We start from the raw sequence: 22,776 nt of genomic DNA, 5'->3' as shown, positions 1-22,776 counted from the left end.
AAAACTTCACACATCCTTAAAAAAGTGCTTTCTGGACCGTTTTTCAAAATTCTTTCAATTTTTGTGTCAATTACACATGTATAAGAACTTTATCAACATACTTTAGTCATACTTTGTTATCATTTTTTTTATTTTTTTTACTTGTGCATAAGGCATATGTTTTCTCCATTTGGAATATGATTTCATAGGAAGTCAAAAGTCAAAAATGTCAAAATTTTATAAAAAACTTCACACACCCTTAAAAAAGTGCTTTCTGGACCGTTTTTCAAAATTCTTTCGAATTTTGTGTCAATTACACATGTATAAGAACTGTATCAACATATTTTAGTCGTCTTTTATTATCATATTTTTTTTTTTTTTTACTTGTGCATAAGGCAAATGTTTTGTCCATTTGCAATATGATTTAATAGGATGTCAAAAGTCAAAAATTAGATTTTTTTTTAAACTTTAAAAACTAAAAAAAGTGCTTTCTGGACCGTTTTTCGAAATTGTTTCGATTTTAAGACAATTAATCATGTGTAAGAAGTGTATGAATATACTTCTGTAAAATGTTATTATCATAATTATTTTTTTTTTTACTTGTGCATAAGGAATATGATTTGTCCATTTGCAATATGATTTCATAGGAAGTCAAAAGTCAATTTTTTTGGGGGCCAAAATTGACTGAACTGATGAACTCGGGACGGCCGGGCAGTGATAGTTGTTCATTTCCATCACTCGTTGTGTTGATTTCATCATGTCCATTTGGTGATGTTTTTTCACTATAGAATCATATTGCAAATGCGCATGCAACTGGTAACCGGAAGAAAAAAAAATGATGATTTCATTATGTCCATTTGTTTATGTTTCCTTACTTTTTCAAAGTCACTGTGCATTTGCAATATGTTTTAATGGGCAGGTACCATCACAAATTTGTCATGCTCAAAATTCAAACTATACTTTGCTCAAACTATACCTTTGTCAACTTGTATTATCATAATTTTTTTTTGTTTTACTTGTGCATAAGGCATATGTTTTGTCCATTTGCAATATGATGTCATAGGAAGTCAAAAGTCAAAGTCAAAAGTAACGATTTTCCTCCGTGCAACTGGTGATCTGAAATGTGCAACTGGTGATCTGAAATGTGCAACTGGTAACCCCCCCAAAAAATTGTTTTGTTTTTGTTTCCTTACTTTTTCAAAGTCCCTGTGCATTTGCAATATGTTTCAATGGGCAGGTACCATCACGAATTGGTCATGCTATAAAAATCCTGCAGGAATGTGAAATTGACTGGCCCGATGAACTCGGGATGGCTTTGCAGTGATTCTGGTTCATCTCAATCGCTCGTTAGGGTAGATTTCAGAATGTCGCTTTTGGTGATGGTACCTCACTGTTTAAACATATTGCAAATGTACAAGAGTCAAGTGGACAAGAGTCCATCAGTCAATTAGATATAATTCTGACACCAAACTGATACAAACTGACACCAAACCCACTTTTTCCAACTCGTTTAGTAGCCAACTATTACATACTTCAGAGCTGGCCCAAAATTCACAACGCCTTCGGTTCAAACCATAAAAAAAACATAAAACACGTAGTTACGTTCTAGCTGCGGGTCCATTTCTTATGTTATGTGTTGGCCTAGCTGAGGCGACCCCGAATCCCAAGTTTCGGCTCGATAGGTCATTTGGTGTCCGAGAAAAACCCTAATTGGTGCTGAAAATCCACTTTTTTCCATGCTTTGCTACGGGGTCCTTGAACGAGCTATCGGACAGAAACGTTGGGGTCCCTCTCTATGGGCCGAGCCGGTTTCAATGCACCTAGCCTTGCGTCTCTGAGACTTTTCTAAACGTCGTCATTTTCGTAATGGTCAAAATGAATTGAAGGTATTGCAAATGTACGAGGCTGTTTCTCGGTCCGAGAACCGTCTAGAGCCACGTAACTCACCACGCACCATCGACCGGAGGTCTAGAACAGGTTTCTAAAGTTTCGGAACTCTAGGTCTGACGGTTCTTTTTTAGCTCCAACAAAGCTAACTATTGCAGCCACTGTCTGTCTCTACGCACCCCAATACGTCCCTCCATCCAAGTTGTGTTTTAGTGTGATTTTTTTTTCCTTTGATTTTTTGGGGGAAAAATGACTGATTTACAGTACATGGGGGTTGCCTAATCACACATATGAAGTTTTGGAAAGATCAGACTTTTTTTAACCCCTCGAAACATCCCCTGAGACACCAATTATGGCACTTCCGGTTGGCACAGGAAGCTATAAATCAACACATATCCTCATTGGGGTATGCTGTTACAGAATCCTGAGTTTTAAGTCCTTACGTTAAGAACTGACTGATTTACACAGGGTTGAATGCACTATGTCTGTCAAACTGCAGGCAGGGTATGGGTAAACACTTTTAGGGTGATTTTAACCACTTCCGGTTGGTCCAGGAAGCTCAGAATCAACACAGGTAGACCTCATAGTGGCCTGATGGACTGGTACCGAAGACAGGTTCATACGGCATTCATAACCCATATAGACTTCAGTTTGAAATTAGGGGTGCAGGCAATGTATTCCTATGGGGAGAGATGACACTGTAATCTGTGAGATCAAAAAACACTGTTTTACTGTTAAGGGTTAATGCCACACGGTCAAGGTTAGGCTTGCACGGATCGGGAGGACCTTAGGAACATTCATGTGGTGTAATTTTTCTTCTCACCCTAACGGTTCTCTCACTGTCACTCAAAAGCAAATGACATTGTGGGGCAGGCTTCATTTTGGGCCTACTTTTCTAATGGTCGTTGCGCTTAGACCGAGCGAGCTACGGTCAAGCGGGATAGCTCGTTGAACTCAGCACAGTCTGGAGACTATGGTGATGCCATTTTTTGTGTTGATTTCAGAATGCCATTTTGGTGATGGTCCCTCTCCGTTTAAACATATTGCAAATGCACAAAAGTCAACAACTTTCCAGAATGTTGAAATTCTCAGCAGGAAACAGAGATGTGCTAAATAATTTGCTCTTGTAATCTGAAGAACATGTGTTCAATCCCTGTTCGTACATTTATGGAACAGAAGTGGCATGGTTGCCAACTTCAATTGCATCATTTTCAAAAACTGAAGTTCATGGGTTAGATGACTGTCCATACTTGCTTGTATTTAGAATTGCTGCTATCATTTCATTGTAGCTTCAATGGAGTGGTGTATATAAAAAGTACATTGTATTAATATTGCATTTTATCTGCAAATAAAATGGGATCGAAGCTCAGAGGGGGAGTGCATGCTATTTTAGTATGAGGTCCTTGGTTCAATCCCAAGGTTCTCCACTGAGTATTTGTGTGCCAAATTCACATTACACAACTCCTACTTTTCAGAATGTTAAAATTCTCACAGGAAACAGAGATGTTATTTGTGTGCCAAATTCACATTACACAACTACTACTTTCCAGAATGTTGATAAATATCTTGCAGCATAGAGTGGCATGGTGGCCAAGCGGTAAGGCGTCGGTCTTGTAAACCGAAGAGCATGAAAGATAGCTGATACCATGGGAAGGTTCTTTCACTGGAGGACTTTGAAGAAAAAAAAGTTTTCTCAAAATGGCAACCCTGCTATTATATAGTAAGGGGATGTGCCTCTACGGTAGAGCTAATACTTGAAATGCATGCGCTCTGAAGTTAATCCCCAAATTCTCTGATGAGTATATTTAGTTGTGAAATTAGCTTTTGCACAACTCTACTTTCCACAATGTTGACATTTTAAGAAGGAAATAGATGTGCTAAGTCATCTGTTTTTGTAAACTGAAGCACATGGGTTCAATCCTGGGTTCAAGCCTTGTTCGACGTTTATGGAAGCTTTGTATTGAATTGTAGCGAGGGCCAGCCCACTAGAGCATACAGGCCACTACGACCTGTATGCTCTAGTCGGCTGGCCCTCGCTACATATTCGTCGCCAGACCCACTGGTTCCAGGTCATCTTTTTAGTCTATGCTAGGTAAAGCTCCGCCTTATCTCAGCTCACAGGTCACGATAACAACACCCACCCGTAGCACAGCAGGTATATCTCACTGGTCATCCCCAAAGCCAACACCTCCTTTGGCCTCCTTTCCTTCCAGTTCTCTGCTGACAATGACTGGAACGAATTGCAAAAATCGCTGAAGCTGGAGACATATTTCCCTCACTAACTTTCAGTGTTGCCAACTTAGCGACTTAGTCGCTGTATTTAGCAAGTATTCAAACCCCTCTGAATACTTGCAGACATTTTCATTTTACTCACCTTTTGTCTCTTCCACAATGTTATTCCTCACTCCTACAGTGTCCATCACAATTACATGCACATTGACAATTATGCAAATTAGGTGATGACATCATTTAGCAACTTTTAGCGACTTTTAGGACAGCCAATAGCTACTTTCCTTACTGAGGTGTTGGCAACACTGCTAACTTTAAACATCGGCAATCTGAGCAGCTAACTGATCGCTGCAGCTGTACAAAGCCCATCTGTAAATAGCCCACCCAATCTACCTACCTCATCCCCATATTGTTTTAATATACTTTCTGCTCTTTGCACACCAGTATTTCTACTTGCACATCATCATCTGCTCATCTATCACTCCAGTGTTAATTTGCTAAATTGTAAATACTTCGCTACTATGGCCTATTTATTGCCTTACCTCCATTTGCACGCACTGTATATAGTAGACTTTCTTCTATTGTGTTATTGACTGTACGCTTGTTTATTCCATCTGTAACTCTGTGTTGTTGTTTGTGTTGCGCTGCTTTGCTTTATCTTGGCTAGGTCGCAGTTGAATATGAAAACTTGTTCTCAACTAGCTTACCTGGTTAATTATAGGTGAAATTTAAAAAAAAAAAAAAAAAAAAAAATGATTTCCAGAAAGGGATGTAGCTCAGTGGTAGAGCGCATGCTTTGCATGTATGAGGTCCTGGGTTCAATCCCCAGCTCCTCCATTAAAATTTTTGCAATGGCCAATCTCCTACTTTCCAGAATGTTGAAATTCTCAGCAGGAAACAGAGATGTGCTAAATCATTTGCTCTTGTAATCTGAAGAACATGTGTTCAATCCCTGTTCGTACATTTATGGAACAGAAGTGGCATGGTTGCCAACTTCAATTGCATCATTTTCAAAAACTGAAGTTCATGGGTTAGATGACTGTCCATACTTGCTTGTATTTAGAATTGCTGCTATCATTTCATTGTAGCTTCAATGGAGTGGTGTATATAAAAAGTACATTGTATTAATATTGCATTTTATCTGCAAATAAAATGGGATCGAAGCTCAGAGGGGGAGTGCATGCTATTTTAGTATGAGGTCCTTGGTTCAATCCCAAGGTTCTCCACTGAGTATTTGTGTGCCAAATTCACATTACACAACTCCTACTTTTCAGAATGTTAAAATTCTCACAGGAAACAGAGATGTTATTTGTGTGCCAAATTCACATTACACAACTACTACTTTCCAGAATGTTGATAAATATCTTGCAGCATAGAGTGGCATGGTGGCCAAGCGGTAAGGCGTCAGTCTTGTAAACCGAAGAGCATGAAAGATAGCTGATACCATGGGAAGGTTCTTTCACTGGAGGACTTTGAAGAAAAAAAAGTTTTCTCAAAATGGCAACCCTGCTATTATATAGTAAGGGGATGTGCCTCTACGGTAGAGCTAATACTTGAAATGCATGCGCTCTGAAGTTAATCCCCAAATTCTCTGATGAGTATATTTAGTTGTGAAATTAGCTTTTGCACAACTCTACTTTCCACAATGTTGACATTTTAAGAAGGAAATAGATGTGCTAAGTCATCTGTTTTTGTAAACTGAAGCACATGGGTTCAATCCTGGGTTCAAGCCTTGTTCGACGTTTATGGAAGCTTTGTATTGAATTGTAGCGAGGGCCAGCCGACTAGAGCATACAGGCCACTACGACCTGTATGCTCTAGTCGGCTGGCCCTCGCTACATATTCGTCGCCAGACCCACTGGTTCCAGGTCATCTTTTTAGTCTATGCTAGGTAAAGCTCCGCCTTATCTCAGCTCACTGGTCACGATAACAACACCCACCCGTAGCACGCGCTCCAGCAGGTATATCTCACTGGTCATCCCCAAAGCCAACACCTCCTTTGGCCTCCTTTCCTTCCAGTTCTCTGCTGACAATGACTGGAACGAATTGCAAAAATCGCTGAAGCTGGAGACATATTTCCCTCACTAACTTTCAGTGTTGCCAACTTAGCGACTTAGTCGCTGTATTTAGCAAGTATTCAAACCCCTCTGAATACTTGCAGACATTTTCATTTTACTCACCTTTTGTCTCTTCCACAATGTTATTCCTCACTCCTACAGTGTCCATCACAATTACATGCACATTGACAATTATGCAAATTAGGTGATGACATCATTTAGCAACTTTTAGCGACTTTTAGGACAGCCAATAGCTACTTTCCTTACTGAGGTGTTGGCAACACTGCTAACTTTAAACATCGGCAATCTGAGCAGCTAACTGATCGCTGCAGCTGTACAAAGCCCATCTGTAAATAGCCCACCCAATCTACCTACCTCATCCCCATATTGTTTTAATATACTTTCTGCTCTTTGCACACCAGTATTTCTACTTGCACATCATCATCTGCTCATCTATCACTCCAGTGTTAATTTGCTAAATTGTAAATACTTCGCTACTATGGCCTATTTATTGCCTTACCTCCATTTGCACGCACTGTATATAGACTTTCTTCTATTGTGTTATTGACTGTACGCTTGTTTATTCCATCTGTAACTCTGTGTTGTTGTTTGTGTTGCGCTGCTTTGCTTTATCTTGGCTAGGTCGCAGTTGAATATGAAAACTTGTTCTCAACTAGCTTACCTGGTTAATTATAGGTGAAATTTAAAAAAAAAAATTTAAAAAAAAAAGATTTCCCAGAAAGGGATGTAGCTCAGTGGTAGAGCACATGCTTTGCATGTATGAGGTCCTGGGTTCAATCCCCAGCTTCTCCATTAAAATTTTTGCAATGGCCCATCTCCTACTTTCCAGAATGTTGAAATTCTCAGCAGGAAACAGAGATGTGCTAAATAATTTGCTCTTGTAATCTGAAGAACATGTGTTCAATCCCTGTTCGTACATTTATGGAACAGAAGTGGCATGGTTGCCAACTTCAATTGCATCATTTTCAAAAACTGAAGTTCATGGGTTAGATGACTGTCTATACTTGCTTGTATTTAGAATTGCTGCTATCATTTCATTGTAGCTTCAATGGAGTGGTGTATATGTTATATAAATATTCATACACATAGCTCATATAAACAAAGACATTCCGTCGTAAGAACACATACACCCATCCATAAGACTGACCCCCTCTTCCTTATATAAACACACATCTCATCTCCCTCTAACTGGCCGGTCCCAAGAGCAAAGGACTTTTGCTGTGCACCAATGGGGCCCGCTCTGGCTAGAGCAAGGCCCGCCTCCAACCCTCCGACCAGTCAAGAAGACCGAAACGACAAGACTCCACCTACTTTATTCTATGTATAAAAATGAATGTAACCGTAGTATAAGGCCTCTTTTTCACCTGGCTCCTTGCCGAGTTATGTGAACTAGGTCCGTGCACGTAAAACTGCGGGACAAGATATCTCTGACTCATTAAAACTGTCTAAAACTGTCTTCTGTTACAACTGAAATCCACTCTGTCCAGCGTCCGTGATTTGGTCTCAACTCTCCAGTATTTGAACACTAACAGAACTTGGTAGCAGAGGATGGTTATTCTTGAATTCGATCTATTATAAGTTAGTGTGAGAGGACGAGACTGATCACGGCTAAAAAATCAGACGGAAGAGTGACTTCCCCAGCCATTCATCTTGCCTCAGGAAATCTGATCGGAGCGCTCTATGTAAGGTGAGCAGAGCCGGTTATATCGAAATCTGCATATTGTATTATAGCCTAAACCAAATTTTGATCAGAAAGTACTGGGCGTGAGTATGAATCGGTGCCCAAATTTTTTACATAAGAACCTAAGACATTGATTAAAGATATCTTGTTTTGTAAAAAAAAAAATATATATATATATATATATATTCTTATTAATGGGCCTATACTCAGTTATTTTAATAGGAATGTGTGAATTGTGATTGACCAATGTGTTAAATTCCTCCAGGGACCCTATTTATTCTGAAATCTGCATAGAAAACTGTCCTAATTATATATGTATTGGGTTGTGTATAGAGGTGACGTTAAATAGTGGCTGTGTTTTAACACGTAAAGGACACAATTATGGATGTTGGAAATTCAATGAGAATTCCATACGAATGAATGAATGATAGATGAACCGAATCTGCAAGTAAAAATGTCCTATTTTGATACGTTCTGTACTATCGAATAAGGTCTTGTGGAGGTGTGGTTATAGTTGAATTATAGATGAACCGAATCTGCAAGTAAAAATGTCCTATTTTGATACGTTCTGTACTATCGAATAAGGTCTTGTGGAGGTGTGGTTGGATTGAATGAATCTGCATGAAAAATGCCCTATTAAAAAAGCTGTGTATTATTTAATAGGTTTTGTAAGAGGTGTAGTCGAGTAGATACAGGATATGTAAGTTTGGCGTTCCACAAGACAGAGATCGGGAATGAGGTGGCTATTGCACATCAAACAATAAACATAATATGAACCAGAGTTGACATTCCATGATTTGGAGATGGGGGAAATTAAATTGAAAGAAACGTTTGTCGCGGAGTAGGTTGGGATACGTAACTGGGCTATTAGGCACACGTGCTGATAGACAAAGCCACCTTAGTATCGAATGGCCGTGCAACTTTGATTGACAGCAGCCGGGCTGGAATACTGATTTTCGTTTTTTTTTCATTCCTGTTGATATTGCCTAAAGTTTAAAATTATTCTGACAATTGCTATAGAAGCGCTGGAATTTACTGATATAAGTTCATAAAGGAACTTACTGAATTGTTTCTAGAAAGTATTTAAATAAGCCGCCGAGCTTAGTACAGACTTTGTTTTACAGACGCTAAAAGCTACACACTGATTTTGGGGTTTTTATATTCTATCCATATTTCCTAAATATATAGAATTATTCTGACAATTGCTATAGAATCGCTCAAATTTACTGATATAAGTTCATAAAGGAATTTACTGAATTGTTTACAGAAAGTATTTAAATAATTCACTGAACAACTCTTAGTTGTCTAGAAATTCTATCTATATTTCCTAAAGAGCTAGAATTACTCTGAAAATTGTTATAGAACCGCATATATTCACTGATATATTGTACCAAAAGGAAAAAATCGCCGAATCATTTCTAGAAAATACCTAAACGAATCGCTGAACAAATTAAAATAAAATACCGGAGAAATACACATACTGATAACCCCCTTTGTATGCGAGGGTGGGGGTGGAAGAGATAAGCCATTGCCAGTACAGCAGTACATCCCTGGTCTCGACCAGGGACAGGCTAAGCATACAACGATAGAAATAAACACCACATAGTAAGGATTGAATATACCTAAATAACGCATTATACACATTATCAGACGAACTAGATAAAATGTCTGCAGCTACCACGCCCAAACTAAAATTCAATGAATATTTAGATCAGAGTATGATTGATAGAGCGGGAGGTAAAGAACAGTATGGGAAAGTGGAGAAAGTGTGGAAAGGATTACGGATAAGATGGACACAAGCAGGTTATTTTAGCGGAGGACCACCTACAGGGGGGAAACTCCAAGATATGCAGACAGAATTAGAGGACGCAGTAGAGCATGCAAAAGCGAGTGAGGCGGAGAGAAACAAGATACACAGGTTCAAAAAAGTAGGTACAAGAGAGAGAGAGAGAGCGGAGGGGGAGCTCAAGATAGGTACAGGGCCATACAGGAGAGTAGGAGGGTACTACCAAAAACACACCAGACATGATGTGCGTGGCTATTGTGGCGTCGGGGGATGTTAAAGCTCCGCCTGAGAACTTGCCCACGGCTCCCCCTGTGGCCGTTTCTCCCTCACTATATCCACAATTGACAATGGAGGCAGTTCAGCCCCCGCCATACTCAAAGGGACAAAATCACCGGAGCCCATCACACAACCCATTCCTGCCCAGGGCACCTCCCACAATACAGGCTCCAGTTCTGAGAATAGACCAAGGGGAGTTAAAAGGGGAAATTACCCTGGGGATAACGGCTGGCCATATGGTATGTGAACAGTTCGAAACTGGGATTCCAGGAGCAGGAGACCTCCCCCAGGAACGGAGGCCGCAATGCTCCTCTGTGAACTCTCTCACCTCTGAAACCAGAGGACACCTACAAACAAGATTAGATTCAAACCACTTCTATCAGACGGATAGGGAGGACTGTCATCAGAACATGGATATCGAAAACGAAGAAGAAATTGACATGGTGCTCACCCCAGCTCCGATGGGAGCTCCAAACGTGACTAAGATGCAGGAGCTGCTGAAATCATCAATAGCTCGAGCTAAGGAATTCAGGGAGCTAATAGCTAACCAAGATAACAACAGAGAGGGAGCCTACCGTGTGGAAGGCATAATGAGAGGAACAGTAACCAAAGTTACCGAATCAATGGGGTCCGAAACACTCCGTCGGTCCTCCAGAATTGCTGATAGAAGAGAGCGAGAGCAGGAGATGGCAGGACAGTACCCCCTGCGACCGACACCAGGTGATGCACACACTGTGGAGTACCAGCCCTGGAAAATGACTGATTTAACAACACTGATGGGACAGATGCCTAGCCTACATGGAGGAGCTTCAGCGTGGCTACTTCAACTGCAGACACTTACGTCAGGCCTGCAACTCTGCCTAGGAGACATGAAAGCACTTCTAGCAAGAGCCACCGACCACGGAACCATGGAGGCCCTCATGACAGCAGCTGACCTTGGATGGCGGGCCCCAACACTGCCCATAGACCACTTCCGTACCAGATTATGGGAAGTTCTACGGAGAGCATACCCTACAGAAAGAAACCATGCCACCTTATCCTCCTTTACAATCAACCCAGGTGAGCAACCTGCAGCATACCTGGACAGGGCAAGACCACATGGAGATCGGTCCACGAAGAACCATTCGATCACACTGATACCACACTCAGCATGTGGAAGGAAATGGTGGTCAACGGGTGTCCTGGAGATGTTAAAACCAAACTCAGAGGAACGGTAGGGTTGATTGCACTTCCTCTGACCCAATTCAATACGCATGTGCACCACCATGTGACCCAGCACAACAAGGAAAGAGGGGGTGCTGAGAGCCAGGTGCAGTCCCTCCAGGTACAACTCCTGACGGTTCTCTCTGCAGCACTCTCGAAACGACAAGACTCCACCTACTTTATTCTATGTATAAAAATTAATGTAACCGTAGTATAAGGCCTCTTTTTCACCTGGCTCCTTGCCGAGTTATGTGAACTAGGTCCGTGCACGTAAAACTGCGGGACAAGATATCTCTGACTCATTAAAACTGTCTTTTGTTACAACTGAAATCCACTCTGTCCAGCGTCCGTGATTTGGTCTCAACTCTCCAGTAATTGAACACTAACATACCTTAAGGGAACATTTCGGCATTTCGTGTATGATCAATAAAAAAGTCCATATTGCAAATGTACGGTCCCTTACTAGACGTCCGAAATTGTTTGTAAAATTTGCGGTCGGCGTCGGGCCGTGCGGTAGGGCCGGACCTACCGGGAAGTCATCAAATGAACTTTGTCGGACATTCGGTTTCCGTTTTATAAAATAAACAAGTTTTTGACCGTTTTTCCGCTATCCCGGAAATTCCCACAAGAGGGCATACGGAATCATATGGCAATTTGGCAAAACATCACGAATCACGACGGGGCCTTATCTCGAAAACGGAAAATATTTCGAAGCCGAAACTTGGTGAGCGTAGGTTTGGCATAATGGGCAGTTGGCCCCGAACAAGATGGCGTCTAGGCCTCGACGGTTTTTGAGTTATGGCCATTTTTCTGGGATTAAAGGTCCAAAATGGAAATAGAGAAAAAAAAAATCCACTTCAGGTCAAAGTCAAGGAGCCTCCGGTGTCAATAAAAAAAGAACCAGCCATTTATCTATCGTCAATTAAGAGAAACGGAACAATGACAACTTGGTGATGTTCACAAATAGGCGTTTTTTTTTCTTCAACGGTTACAGATCCAGTTGCAGGGTGTTCATACGAATCTTTTTAAAGTGTGCTGCGGAGCTCTGCGAGATTTCTGTGATTTTCTATGATTTTCTGAAATAACACACACATACTAAACCCTCCGTAAATAACTCAGTTCTTAACGTAAAGACTTAAAACTCAGGATTATGTAAAAGCATACCCCAATGAGGATATGTGGTGACTTGTAGCTTCCTGTGCCAACCGGAAGTGCCATAATTGGTGTCTCAGGGGCTGTTTTGAAGGGTTAAAAAAGTCAGATATGTCCAAAACTTCATATGTGTGATTAGGCAACCCCCATGAACTGTAAATCAGTCATTTTTCCCAAAAAAATTCTATGGAAAAAAAAATCACACTAAAACACAACTTGGAAGGAGGGACGTATTGGGGTGCGTAGAGACAGACAGTGGCTGCAATAGTTAGCTTTGTTCGAGCTAAAAAAGAACCGTCAGACCTAGAGTTCCGAAACTTTAGAAACCTGTTCTAGACCTCCGGTCGATGGTGCGTGGTGAGTTACGTGGCTCTAGACGGTTCTCGGACCGAGAAACAGCCTCGTACATTTGCAATACCTTCAATTCATTTTGACCATTACGAAAATGACGACGTTTAGAAAAGTCTCAGAGACGCAAGGCTAGGTGCATTGAAACCGACTCGGCCCATAGAGACGGACCCCAACGTTTCTGTCCGATAGCTCGTTCAAGGACCCCGTAGCAAGGCATGGAAAAAAGTGGATTTTCAGCACCAATTAGGGTTTTTCTCGGACACCAAATGACCTATCGAGCCGAAACTTGGGATTCGGGGTCGCCTCAGCTAGGCCAACACATAACATAAGAAATGGACCCGCAGCTAGAACGTAACTATGTGTTTTATGGTTTTTTTATGGTTTGAACCGAAGGCGTTGTGAATTTTGGGCCAGCTCTGAAGTATGTCATAGTTGGCTACTATACGAGTTGGAAAAAGTGGGTTTGGTGTCAGTTTGTATCAGTTTGGTGTCAGAATGATATCTAATTGACTGATGGACTCTTGTCCACTTGACTCTTGTACATCTGCAATATGTTTAAACAGTGAGGTACCATCACCAAAAGCGACATTCTGAAATCTACCCTAACGAGCGATTGAGATGAACCAGAATCACTGCAAAGCCATCCCGAGTTCATCGGGCCAGTCAATTTCAAATTCCTGCAGGATTTTTATAGCATGACAAATTCGTGATGGTACCTGCCCATTGAAACATATTGCAAATGCACAGTGACTTTGAAAAAGTAAGGAAACATAAACAAATGGACATAATGAAATCAACATTTTTTTATTTTTGGGTGACCAGTTGCACGTGCATTTGCAATATGATTCTATAGTGAAAAAACATCACCAAAAGCGACATTCTATAATCAACCCAAACGGGCGATTGAGATGACCCAGAATCACTGCAAAGCCATCCCGAGTTCATCGGGCCAGTCAATTCCACATTCCTGCAGGATTTTTATAGCATGACCAATTCGTGATGGTACCTGCGCATTGAAACATATTGCAAATGCACAGTGACTTTGAAAAAGTAAGGAAACATAAACAAATGGACATAATGAAATCAACATTTTTTTTATTTTTGGGTGACCAGTTGCCCGTGCATTTGCAATATGATTCTATAGTGAAAAAACATCACCAAAAGCGACATTCTGAAATCAACCCAAACGAGCGATTGAGATGACCCAGAATCACTGCAAAGCCATCCCGAGTTCATCGGGCCAGTCAATTTCACATTCCTGCAGGATTTTTATAGCATGACCAATTCGTGATGGTACCTGCCCATTGAAACATATTGCAAATGCACAGTGACTTTGAAAAAGTAAGGAAACATAAACAAAAACATTTTTTTTTTTTTGGGGGGGGTTACCAGTTGCACATTTCAGATCACCAGTTGCACATTTCAGATCACCAGTTGCACGGAGGAAAATCGTTACTTTTGACTTTGACTTTTGACTTCCTATGACATCATATTGCAAATGGACAAATCATATTCCTTATGCACAAGTAAAAAAAAAAAAATTATGATAATAACATTTTACAAAAGTATATTCATACACTTCTTACACATGATTAATTGTCTTAAAATCGAAACAATTTCGAAAAACGGTCCAGAAAGCACTTTTTTTTGTTTTTAAAGTTTTTAAAAAAAAATCTAATTTTCGACTTTTGACATCCTATTAAATCATATTGCAAATGGACAAAACATATGCCTTATGCACAAGTAAAAAAAAAAAAAAAAAATTATGATAATAAAATACGAATAAAGTATGTTGATACAGTTCTTATACGTGTGTAATTGACACAAAATTCGAAAGAATTTTGAAAAACGGTCCAGAGAGCACTTTTTTAAGGGTGTGTGAAGTTTTTTATACAATTTTGACATTTTTGACTTTGGACTTTTGACTTCCTATGAAATTATATTCCAAATGGAGAAAACATATGCACAAGTAAAAAATAAAAAATATGATAACAAAAATTGGACAAAAGTATATTCATACAGCTCTTACACATGTGTAATTGACAAAAAAATCGAAAGAATTTCGAAAAAAGGCCCAGAAAGCACTTTTTTAAGGGGTGAAAAGTTTTTGAAAAAAAAATCATTTTTTCAAAATTTTGCTTTTGGATGTTGACTTGGGTTGCATTTCCAATATGAAAAATCCAGGTGGAGCGCACTCGCCCCCTGTTGGATTTTTGAGGTGTTACAATTGGCAATTGCCATACTTTGCACGAATCAACGCCGCTTTTTCCCTTACATACCTTTAGTGCCTCTCAGGAGTCATGCTGCGTAGCAGTAATAATAAGAATGATGAAATGACAACTTCACACAGTGAAATAACAATTCATAATAAACACTCTCAAATGCAGACCTTCTGGAGGTGAGCGAAGATCAAGGTTAAACAAGAAAACAGCTGTACTTAATAACGAATGAATAAGCGTAACATTTTGTGTTATTGCTATATAATGAATAACTGCATTATCTTTCAGTTGTTAATATTATCACTTTCTGTAGGCTATGCCTTTTGGCCCATTCACTCCTAACAAGCCTGTTTTCTTCTCTCAACGTTGTCGTGGCCGAGTGGTTAAGGCGATGGACTACAAATCCATTAGGATCTTTCTGCGCATGTTCGAATCCTGCCGACAACGAAAATGCATTTTTTTGACCCCTCCGGAGGTGGAAGTTTAGTCGTGTTTCTTATACCAATCGCATCCTCTCAGATCTCCACAAGTACATAGGGATTAGTTGTCCATTTGGGATAGGACTGCAGGCCATCTATCCCACTTCACACCTTTACACACCTGGTTATCCAGCCTTCTAGCTCTATAGGCCACAGTAGCATAGGTTACAGGTTTGTAGTCAAGCCACAGATTTCAGGTGAGATCCCATGATACACTCAACAATACAACAACACGATTCTCATGAATAACCATTAAGCCATTTGCTAAGATTTCCCCCATTTTGACATGTGGAAACCTGTTGTCACTCTTACCCTGACGGAAGCTCCAGACACTTTTTTGGTCCTATCTGAGGCATTTTTAAATTCATGTCAAAATGGCCATATTCTGAAGACACTCTTATAGTCTGCAGGGTAATCGAACTGGCCACATCTAAAGTCAAGCCACAGGTAACAGGTGAGAAACCTTGTTAAACCTTAAAAGAAAAATAAAAAACATGATTGCATTGAAAATAACCATTAAGTCATTCAGAACGCAGACTCCCCTATAGGCATGGTTTGAAACCCACTCCTGACAACTTTTTAGCGCCTGCATGTCATGCACCTTTGTAAAATCCAGTTGAAAAATAAATGACTTAAGGTAATGTAAATGACACTTAGTTAATATGAGTAGTGAATAACTATCGTATTTTTAATATTCTGCGAAAACAGCTAGTTGATGAGAGGCTTAAAGAGAATTGCAAGAATCGCGCAATTTCACATGCGGGCCACAAACAGGCAAATAACAAAAAGCATCTCGGAACGCACAACTCGTCGGTCGTTGTCAGTGGATTGTATTGGCGGGAAGAACAAAAATATCGTCTGCAGGGTAATCGAAGTCGCCGCATCTAATGTCAAGTCACAGGTGAGCTGCCTTGTTAAACCCTAAAAATAAATAATAACACGATTGCGTTGAAATGACCCATTAAGCCATTTGTTAAGATTTCCCCCATGTGGACCTGTTGTCACTCTTACCCTGATGGTTGCTGATATTTCCAGACACTTTTTCGGTCTTATCTGAGGAATCTATCATTTATATCAGAATGGCCATATTCTGAGGCCAGTTTAGCGCTCATTCAATGACGATTTACTACTCTTTCCCATTGAAGGCCATATTGAGGTTGAATCAATGACTGGACTTTTTAATTGATAAAAACAAATGACTATTGAAAGTGCAAGTCAGTATCGTGCATAATTGTACTGGTCTCTGTGGTGATTTTAGAGCGTTGTCCATATTTCTACTTTTACCGCATACTCTTTAACCCGATACCCAGTTACCGTGCTGATGGCCGAGCGGTCTAAGGCGCTGCGTTCAGGTCGCAGTCTCCCATGGAGGCGTGGGTTCAAATCCCACTTCTGACAGTTGTTTAGTGCCTCTCAGGAGTCATGCTGCTTAGCAGTAATAATAAGAATGATGAAATGACAACTTCACACAGTGAAATAACAATTCATAATAAACACTCTCAAATGCAGACCTTCTGGAGGTGAGCGAAGATCAAGGTTAAATAAGAAAACAGCTGTACTTAATAACGAATTAATAAGGGTAACATTTTGTGTTATTGCTATATAATGAATTACTGCATTATCTTTCAGTTGTTAAATTATCACTTTTTGTAGGCTATGCCTTTTGGCCCATTCACTCATAACAAGCCTGTTTTCTTCTCTCAACGTTGTCGTGGCCGAGTGGTTAAGGCGATGGACTAGAAATCCATTAGGATCTTCCTGCGCAGGTTCGAATCCTGCCGACAACGAAAATGCATTTTTTTGACCACTCCGGAGGTGGAAGTTTAGTCGTGTTTCTTATACCAATCGCATCCTCTCAGATCTCCACAAGTACATAGGGATTAGTTGTCCATTTGGGATAGGACTGCAGGCCATCTATCCCACTTCACACCTTTACACACCTGGTTATCCAGCCTTCTAGCTCTATAGGCCACAGTAGCATAGGTTACAGGTTTGTAGTCAAGCCACAGATTTCAGGTGAGATCCCATGATACACTCAACAATACAACAACACGATTCTCATGAATAACCATTAAGCCATTTGCTAAGATTTCCCCCATTTTGACATGTGGAAACCTGTTGTCACTCTTACCCTGACGGGAAGCTCCAGACACTTTTTTGGTCCTATCTGAGGCATTTTTAAATTCATGTCAAAATGGCCATATTCTGAAGACACTCTTATAGTCTGCAGGGTAATCGAACTGGCCACATCTAAAGTCAAGCCACAGGTAACAGGTGAGAAACCTTGTTAAACCTTAAAAGAAAAAGAAAAAACATGATTGCATTGAAAATAACCATTAAGTCATTCAGAACGCAGACTCCCCTATAGGCATGGTTTGAAACCCACTCCTGACAACTTTTTAGCGCCTGCATGTCATGCACCTTTGTAAAATCCAGTTGAAAAATAAATGACTTAAGGTAATGTAAGGGAAAAAGCGGCGTTGATTCGTGCAAAGTATGGCAATTGCCAATTGTAACACCTCAAAAATCCAGCAGGGGGCGAGTGCGCTCCACCTGGATTTTTCATATTGGAAATGCAACCCAAGTCAACATCCAAAAGCAAAATTTTGAAAAAAGGATTTTTTTTTCAAAAACTTTTCACCCCTTAAAAAAGTGCTTTCTGGGCCTTTTTTCGAAATTCTTTCGATTTTTTTGTCAATTACACATGTGTAAGAACTGTATGAATATACTTTTGTCCAATTTTGTTATCATATTTTTTATTTTTTACTTGTGCATAAGGCATATGTTTTCTCCATTTGGATTATGATTTCATAGGAAGTCAAAAGTCCAAAGTCAAAAATGTCAAAATTGTATAAAAAACTTCACACACCCTTAAAAAAGTGCTCTCTGGACCGTTTTTCAAAATTCTTTCGAATTTTGTGTCAATTACACACGTACAAGAACTGTATCAACATACTTTATTCGTATTTTATTATCATAATTTTTTTTTTTTTTTTTACTTGTGCATAAGGCATATGTTTTGTCCATTTGCAATATGATTTAATAGGATGTCAAAAGTCGAAAATTAGATTTTTTTTTTAAAACTTTAAAAACAAAAAAAAGTGCTTTCTGGACCGTTTTTCGAAATTGTTTCGATTTTAAGACAATTAATCATGTGTAAGAAGTGTATGAATATACTTTTGTAAAATGTTATTATCATAATTTTTTTTTTTTTACTTGTGCATAAGGAATATGATTTGTCCATTTGCAATATGATGTCATAGGAAGTCAAAAGTCAAAGTCAAAAGTAACGATTTTCCTCCGTGCAACTGGTGATCTGAAATGTGCAACTGGTGATCTGAAATGTGCAACTGGTAACCCCCCCCCCCAAAAAAAAAATGTTTTTGTTTATGTTTCCTTACTTTTTCAAAGTCACTGTGCATTTGCAATATGTTTCAATGGGCAGGTACCATCACGAATTGGTCATGCTATAAAAATCCTGCAGGAATGTGAAATTGACTGGCCCGATGAACTCGGGATGGCTTTGCAGTGATTCTGGGTCATCTCAATCGCTCGTTTGGGTTGATTTCAGAATGTCGCTTTTGGTGATGTTTTTTCACTATAGAATCATATTGCAAATGCACGGGCAACTGGTCACCCAAAAATAAAAAAAATGTTGATTTCATTATGTCCATTTGTTTATGTTTCCTTACTTTTTCAAAGTCACTGTGCATTTGCAATATGTTTCAATGCGCAGGTACCATCACGAATTGGTCATGCTATAAAAATCCTGCAGGAATGTGGAATTGACTGGCCCGATGAACTCGGGATGGCTTTGCAGTGATTCTGGGTCATCTCAATCGCCCGTTTGGGTTGATTTCAGAATGTCGCTTTTGGTGATGTTTTTTCACTATAGAATCATATTGCAAATGCACGTGCAACTGGTCACCCAAAAATAAAAAAATGTTGATTTCATTATGTCCATTTGTTTATGTTTCCTTACTTTTTCAAAGTCACTGTGCATTTGCAATATGTTTCAATGGGCAGGTACCATCACGAATTTGTCATGCTATAAAAATCCTGCAGGAATTTGAAATTGACTGGCCCGATGAACTCGGGATGGCTTTGCAGTGATTCTGGTTCATCTCAATCGCTCGTTAGGGTAGATTTCAGAATGTCGCTTTTGGTGATGGTACCTCACTGTTTAAACATATTGCAGATGTACAAGAGTCAAGTGGACAAGAGTCCATCAGTCAATTAGATATCATTCTGACACCAAACTGATACAAACTGACACCAAACCCACTTTTTCCAACTCGTATAGTAGCCAACTATGACATACTTCAGAGCTGGCCCAAAATTCACAACGCCTTCGGTTCAAACCATAAAAAAACCATAAAACACATAGTTACGTTCTAGCTGCGGGTCCATTTCTTATGTTATGTGTTGGCCTAGCTGAGGCGACCCCGAATCCCAAGTTTCGGCTCGATAGGTCATTTGGTGTCCGAGAAAAACCCTAATTGGTGCTGAAAATCCACTTTTTTCCATGCCTTGCTACGGGGTCCTTGAACGAGCTATCGGACAGAAACGTTGGGGTCCGTCTCTATGGGCCGAGTCGGTTTCAATGCACCTAGCCTTGCGTCTCTGAGACTTTTCTAAACGTCGTCATTTTCGTAATGGTCAAAATGAATTGAAGGTATTGCAAATGTACGAGGCTGTTTCTCGGTCCGAGAACCGTCTAGAGCCACGTAACTCACCACGCACCATCGACCGGAGGTCTAGAACAGGTTTCTAAAGTTTCGGAACTCTAGGTCTGACGGTTCTTTTTTAGCTCGAACAAAGCTAACTATTGCAGCCACTGTCTGTCTCTACGCACCCCAATACGTCCCTCCTTCCAAGTTGTGTTTTAGTGTGATTTTTTTTTCCATAGAATTTTTTTGGGAAAAATGACTGATTTACAGTTCATGGGGGTTGCCTAATCACACATATGAAGTTTTGGACATATCTGACTTTTTTAACCCTTCAAAACAGCCCCTGAGACACCAATTATGGCACTTCCGGTTGGCACAGGAAGCTACAAGTCACCACATATCCTCATTGGGGTATGCTTTTACATAATCCTGAGTTTTAAGTCTTTACGTTAAGAACTGAGTTATTTACGGAGGGTTTAGTATGTGTGTGTTATTTCAGAAAATCATAGAAAATCACAGAAATCTCGCAGAGCTCCGCAGCACACTTTAAAAAGATTCGTATGAACACCCTGCAACTGGATCTGTAACCGTTGAAGAAAAAAAAACGCCTATTTGTGAACATCACCAAGTTGTCATTGTTCCGTTTCTCTTAATTGACGATAGATAAATGGATGGTTCTTTTTTTATTGACACCGGAGGCTCCTTGACTTTGACCTGAAGTGGAATTTTTTTTTCTCTATTTCCATTTTGGACCTTTAATCCCAGAAAAATGGCCATAACTCAAAAACCGTCGAGGCCTAGACGCCATCTTGTTCGGGGCCAACTGCCCATTATGCCAAACCTACGCTCACCAAGTTTCGGCTTCGAAATATTTTCCGTTTTCGAGATAAGGCCCCGTCGTGATTCGTGATGTTTTGCCAAATTGCCATATGATTCCGTATGCCCTCTTGTGGGAATTTCCGGGATAGCGGAAAAACGGTCAAAAACTTGTTTATTTTATAAAACGGAAACCGAATGTCCGACAAAGTTCATTTGATGACTTCCCGGTAGGTCCGGCCCTACCGCACGGCCCGACGCCGACCGCAAATTTTACAAACAATTTCGGACGTCTAGTAAGGGACCGTACATTTGCAATATGGACTTTTTTATTGATCATACACGAAATGCCGAAATGTTCCCTTAAGGTATGTTAGTGTTCAATTACTGGAGAGTTGAGACCAAATCACGGACGCTGGACAGAGTGGATTTCAGTTGTAACAAAAGACAGTTTTAATGAGTCAGAGATATCTTGTCCCGCAGTTTTACGTGCACGGACCTAGTTCACATAACTCGGCAAGGAGCCAGGTGAAAAAGAGGCCTTATACTACGGTTACATTAATTTTTATACATAGAATAAAGTAGGTGGAGTCTTGTCGTTTCGAGAGTGCTGCAGAGAGAACCGTCAGGAGTTGTACCTGGAGGGACTGCACCTGGCTCTCAGCACCCCCTCTTTCCTTGTTGTGCTGGGTCACATGGTGGTGCACATGCGTATTGAATTGGGTCAGAGGAAGTGCAATCAACCCTACCGTTCCTCTGAGTTTGGTTTTAACATCTCCAGGACACCCGTTGACCACCATTTCCTTCCACATGCTGAGTGTGGTATCAGTGTGATCGAATGGTTCTTCGTGGACCGATCTCCATGTGGTCTTGCCCTGTCCAGGTATGCTGCAGGTTGCTCACCTGGGTTGATTGTAAAGGAGGATAAGGTGGCATGGTTTCTTTCTGTAGGGTATGCTCTCCGTAGAACTTCCCATAATCTGGTACGGAAGTGGTCTATGGGCAGTGTTGGGGCCCGCCATCCAAGGTCAGCTGCTGTCATGAGGGCCTCCATGGTTCCGTGGTCGGTGGCTCTTGCTAGAAGTGCTTTCATGTCTCCTAGGCAGAGTTGCAGGCCTGACGTAAGTGTCTGCAGTTGAAGTAGCCACGCTGAAGCTCCTCCATGTAGGCTAGGCATCTGTCCCATCAGTGTTGTTAAATCAGTCATTTTCCAGGGCTGGTACTCCACAGTGTGTGCATCACCTGGTGTCGGTCGCAGGGGGTACTGTCCTGCCATCTCCTGCTCTCGCTCTCTTCTATCAGCAATTCTGGAGGACCGACGGAGTGTTTCGGACCCCATTGATTCGGTAACTTTGGTTACTGTTCCTCTCATTATGCCTTCCACACGGTAGGCTCCCTCTCTGTTGTTATCTTGGTTAGCTATTAGCTCCCTGAATTCCTTAGCTCGAGCTATTGATGATTTCAGCAGCTCCTGCATCTTAGTCACGTTTGGAGCTCCCATCGGAGCTGGGGTGAGCACCATGTCAATTTCTTCTTCGTTTTCGATATCCATGTTCTGATGACAGTCCTCCCTATCCGTCTGATAGAAGTGGTTTGAATCTAATCTTGTTTGTAGGTGTCCTCTGGTTTCAGAGGTGAGAGAGTTCACAGAGGAGCATTGCGGCCTCCGTTCCTGGGGGAGGTCTCCTGCTCCTGGAATCCCAGTTTCGAACTGTTCACATACCATATGGCCAGCCGTTATCCCCAGGGTAATTTCCCCTTTTAACTCCCCTTGGTCTATTCTCAGAACTGGAGCCTGTATTGTGGGAGGTGCCCTGGGCAGGAATGGGTTGTGTGATGGGCTCCGGTGATTTTGTCCCTTTGAGTATGGCGGGGGCTGAACTGCCTCCATTGTCAATTGTGGATATAGTGAGGGAGAAACGGCCACAGGGGGAGCCGTGGGCAAGTTCTCAGGCGGAGCTTTAACATCC

The 22,776-nt window shown here is 40.8% G+C and overlaps 4 non-coding genes across 4 annotated transcripts; all 4 read left to right on the top strand.

The window, feature by feature from the left end:
* Positions 1–4,860: 4,860 nt before the first annotated feature.
* On the top strand, positions 4,861–4,932 carry trnaa-ugc (transfer RNA alanine (anticodon UGC)). Its single transcript has one exon. It is a non-coding gene; the product is annotated as a tRNA-Ala (tRNA).
* Positions 4,933–6,893: 1,961 nt separating this feature from the next.
* trnaa-ugc (transfer RNA alanine (anticodon UGC)) lies at positions 6,894–6,965 on the top strand. The gene has a single exon. It is a non-coding gene; the product is annotated as a tRNA-Ala (tRNA).
* Positions 6,966–15,206: 8,241 nt separating this feature from the next.
* trnac-aca (transfer RNA cysteine (anticodon ACA)) lies at positions 15,207–15,288 on the top strand. The gene has a single exon. It is a non-coding gene; the product is annotated as a tRNA-Cys (tRNA).
* Positions 15,289–17,025: 1,737 nt separating this feature from the next.
* trnas-aga (transfer RNA serine (anticodon AGA)) lies at positions 17,026–17,107 on the top strand. The gene has a single exon. It is a non-coding gene; the product is annotated as a tRNA-Ser (tRNA).
* The last annotated feature ends 5,669 nt before the right edge of the window (positions 17,108–22,776 follow it).

The sequence above is a fragment of the Oncorhynchus clarkii genome, unplaced genomic scaffold, assembly GCF_045791955.1.
Source record: "Oncorhynchus clarkii lewisi isolate Uvic-CL-2024 unplaced genomic scaffold, UVic_Ocla_1.0 unplaced_contig_8806_pilon_pilon, whole genome shotgun sequence".
Taxonomy (NCBI): Eukaryota; Metazoa; Chordata; class Actinopteri; order Salmoniformes; family Salmonidae; genus Oncorhynchus; species Oncorhynchus clarkii.
This window is presented reverse-complemented; position numbering and strand designations above follow the sequence as displayed.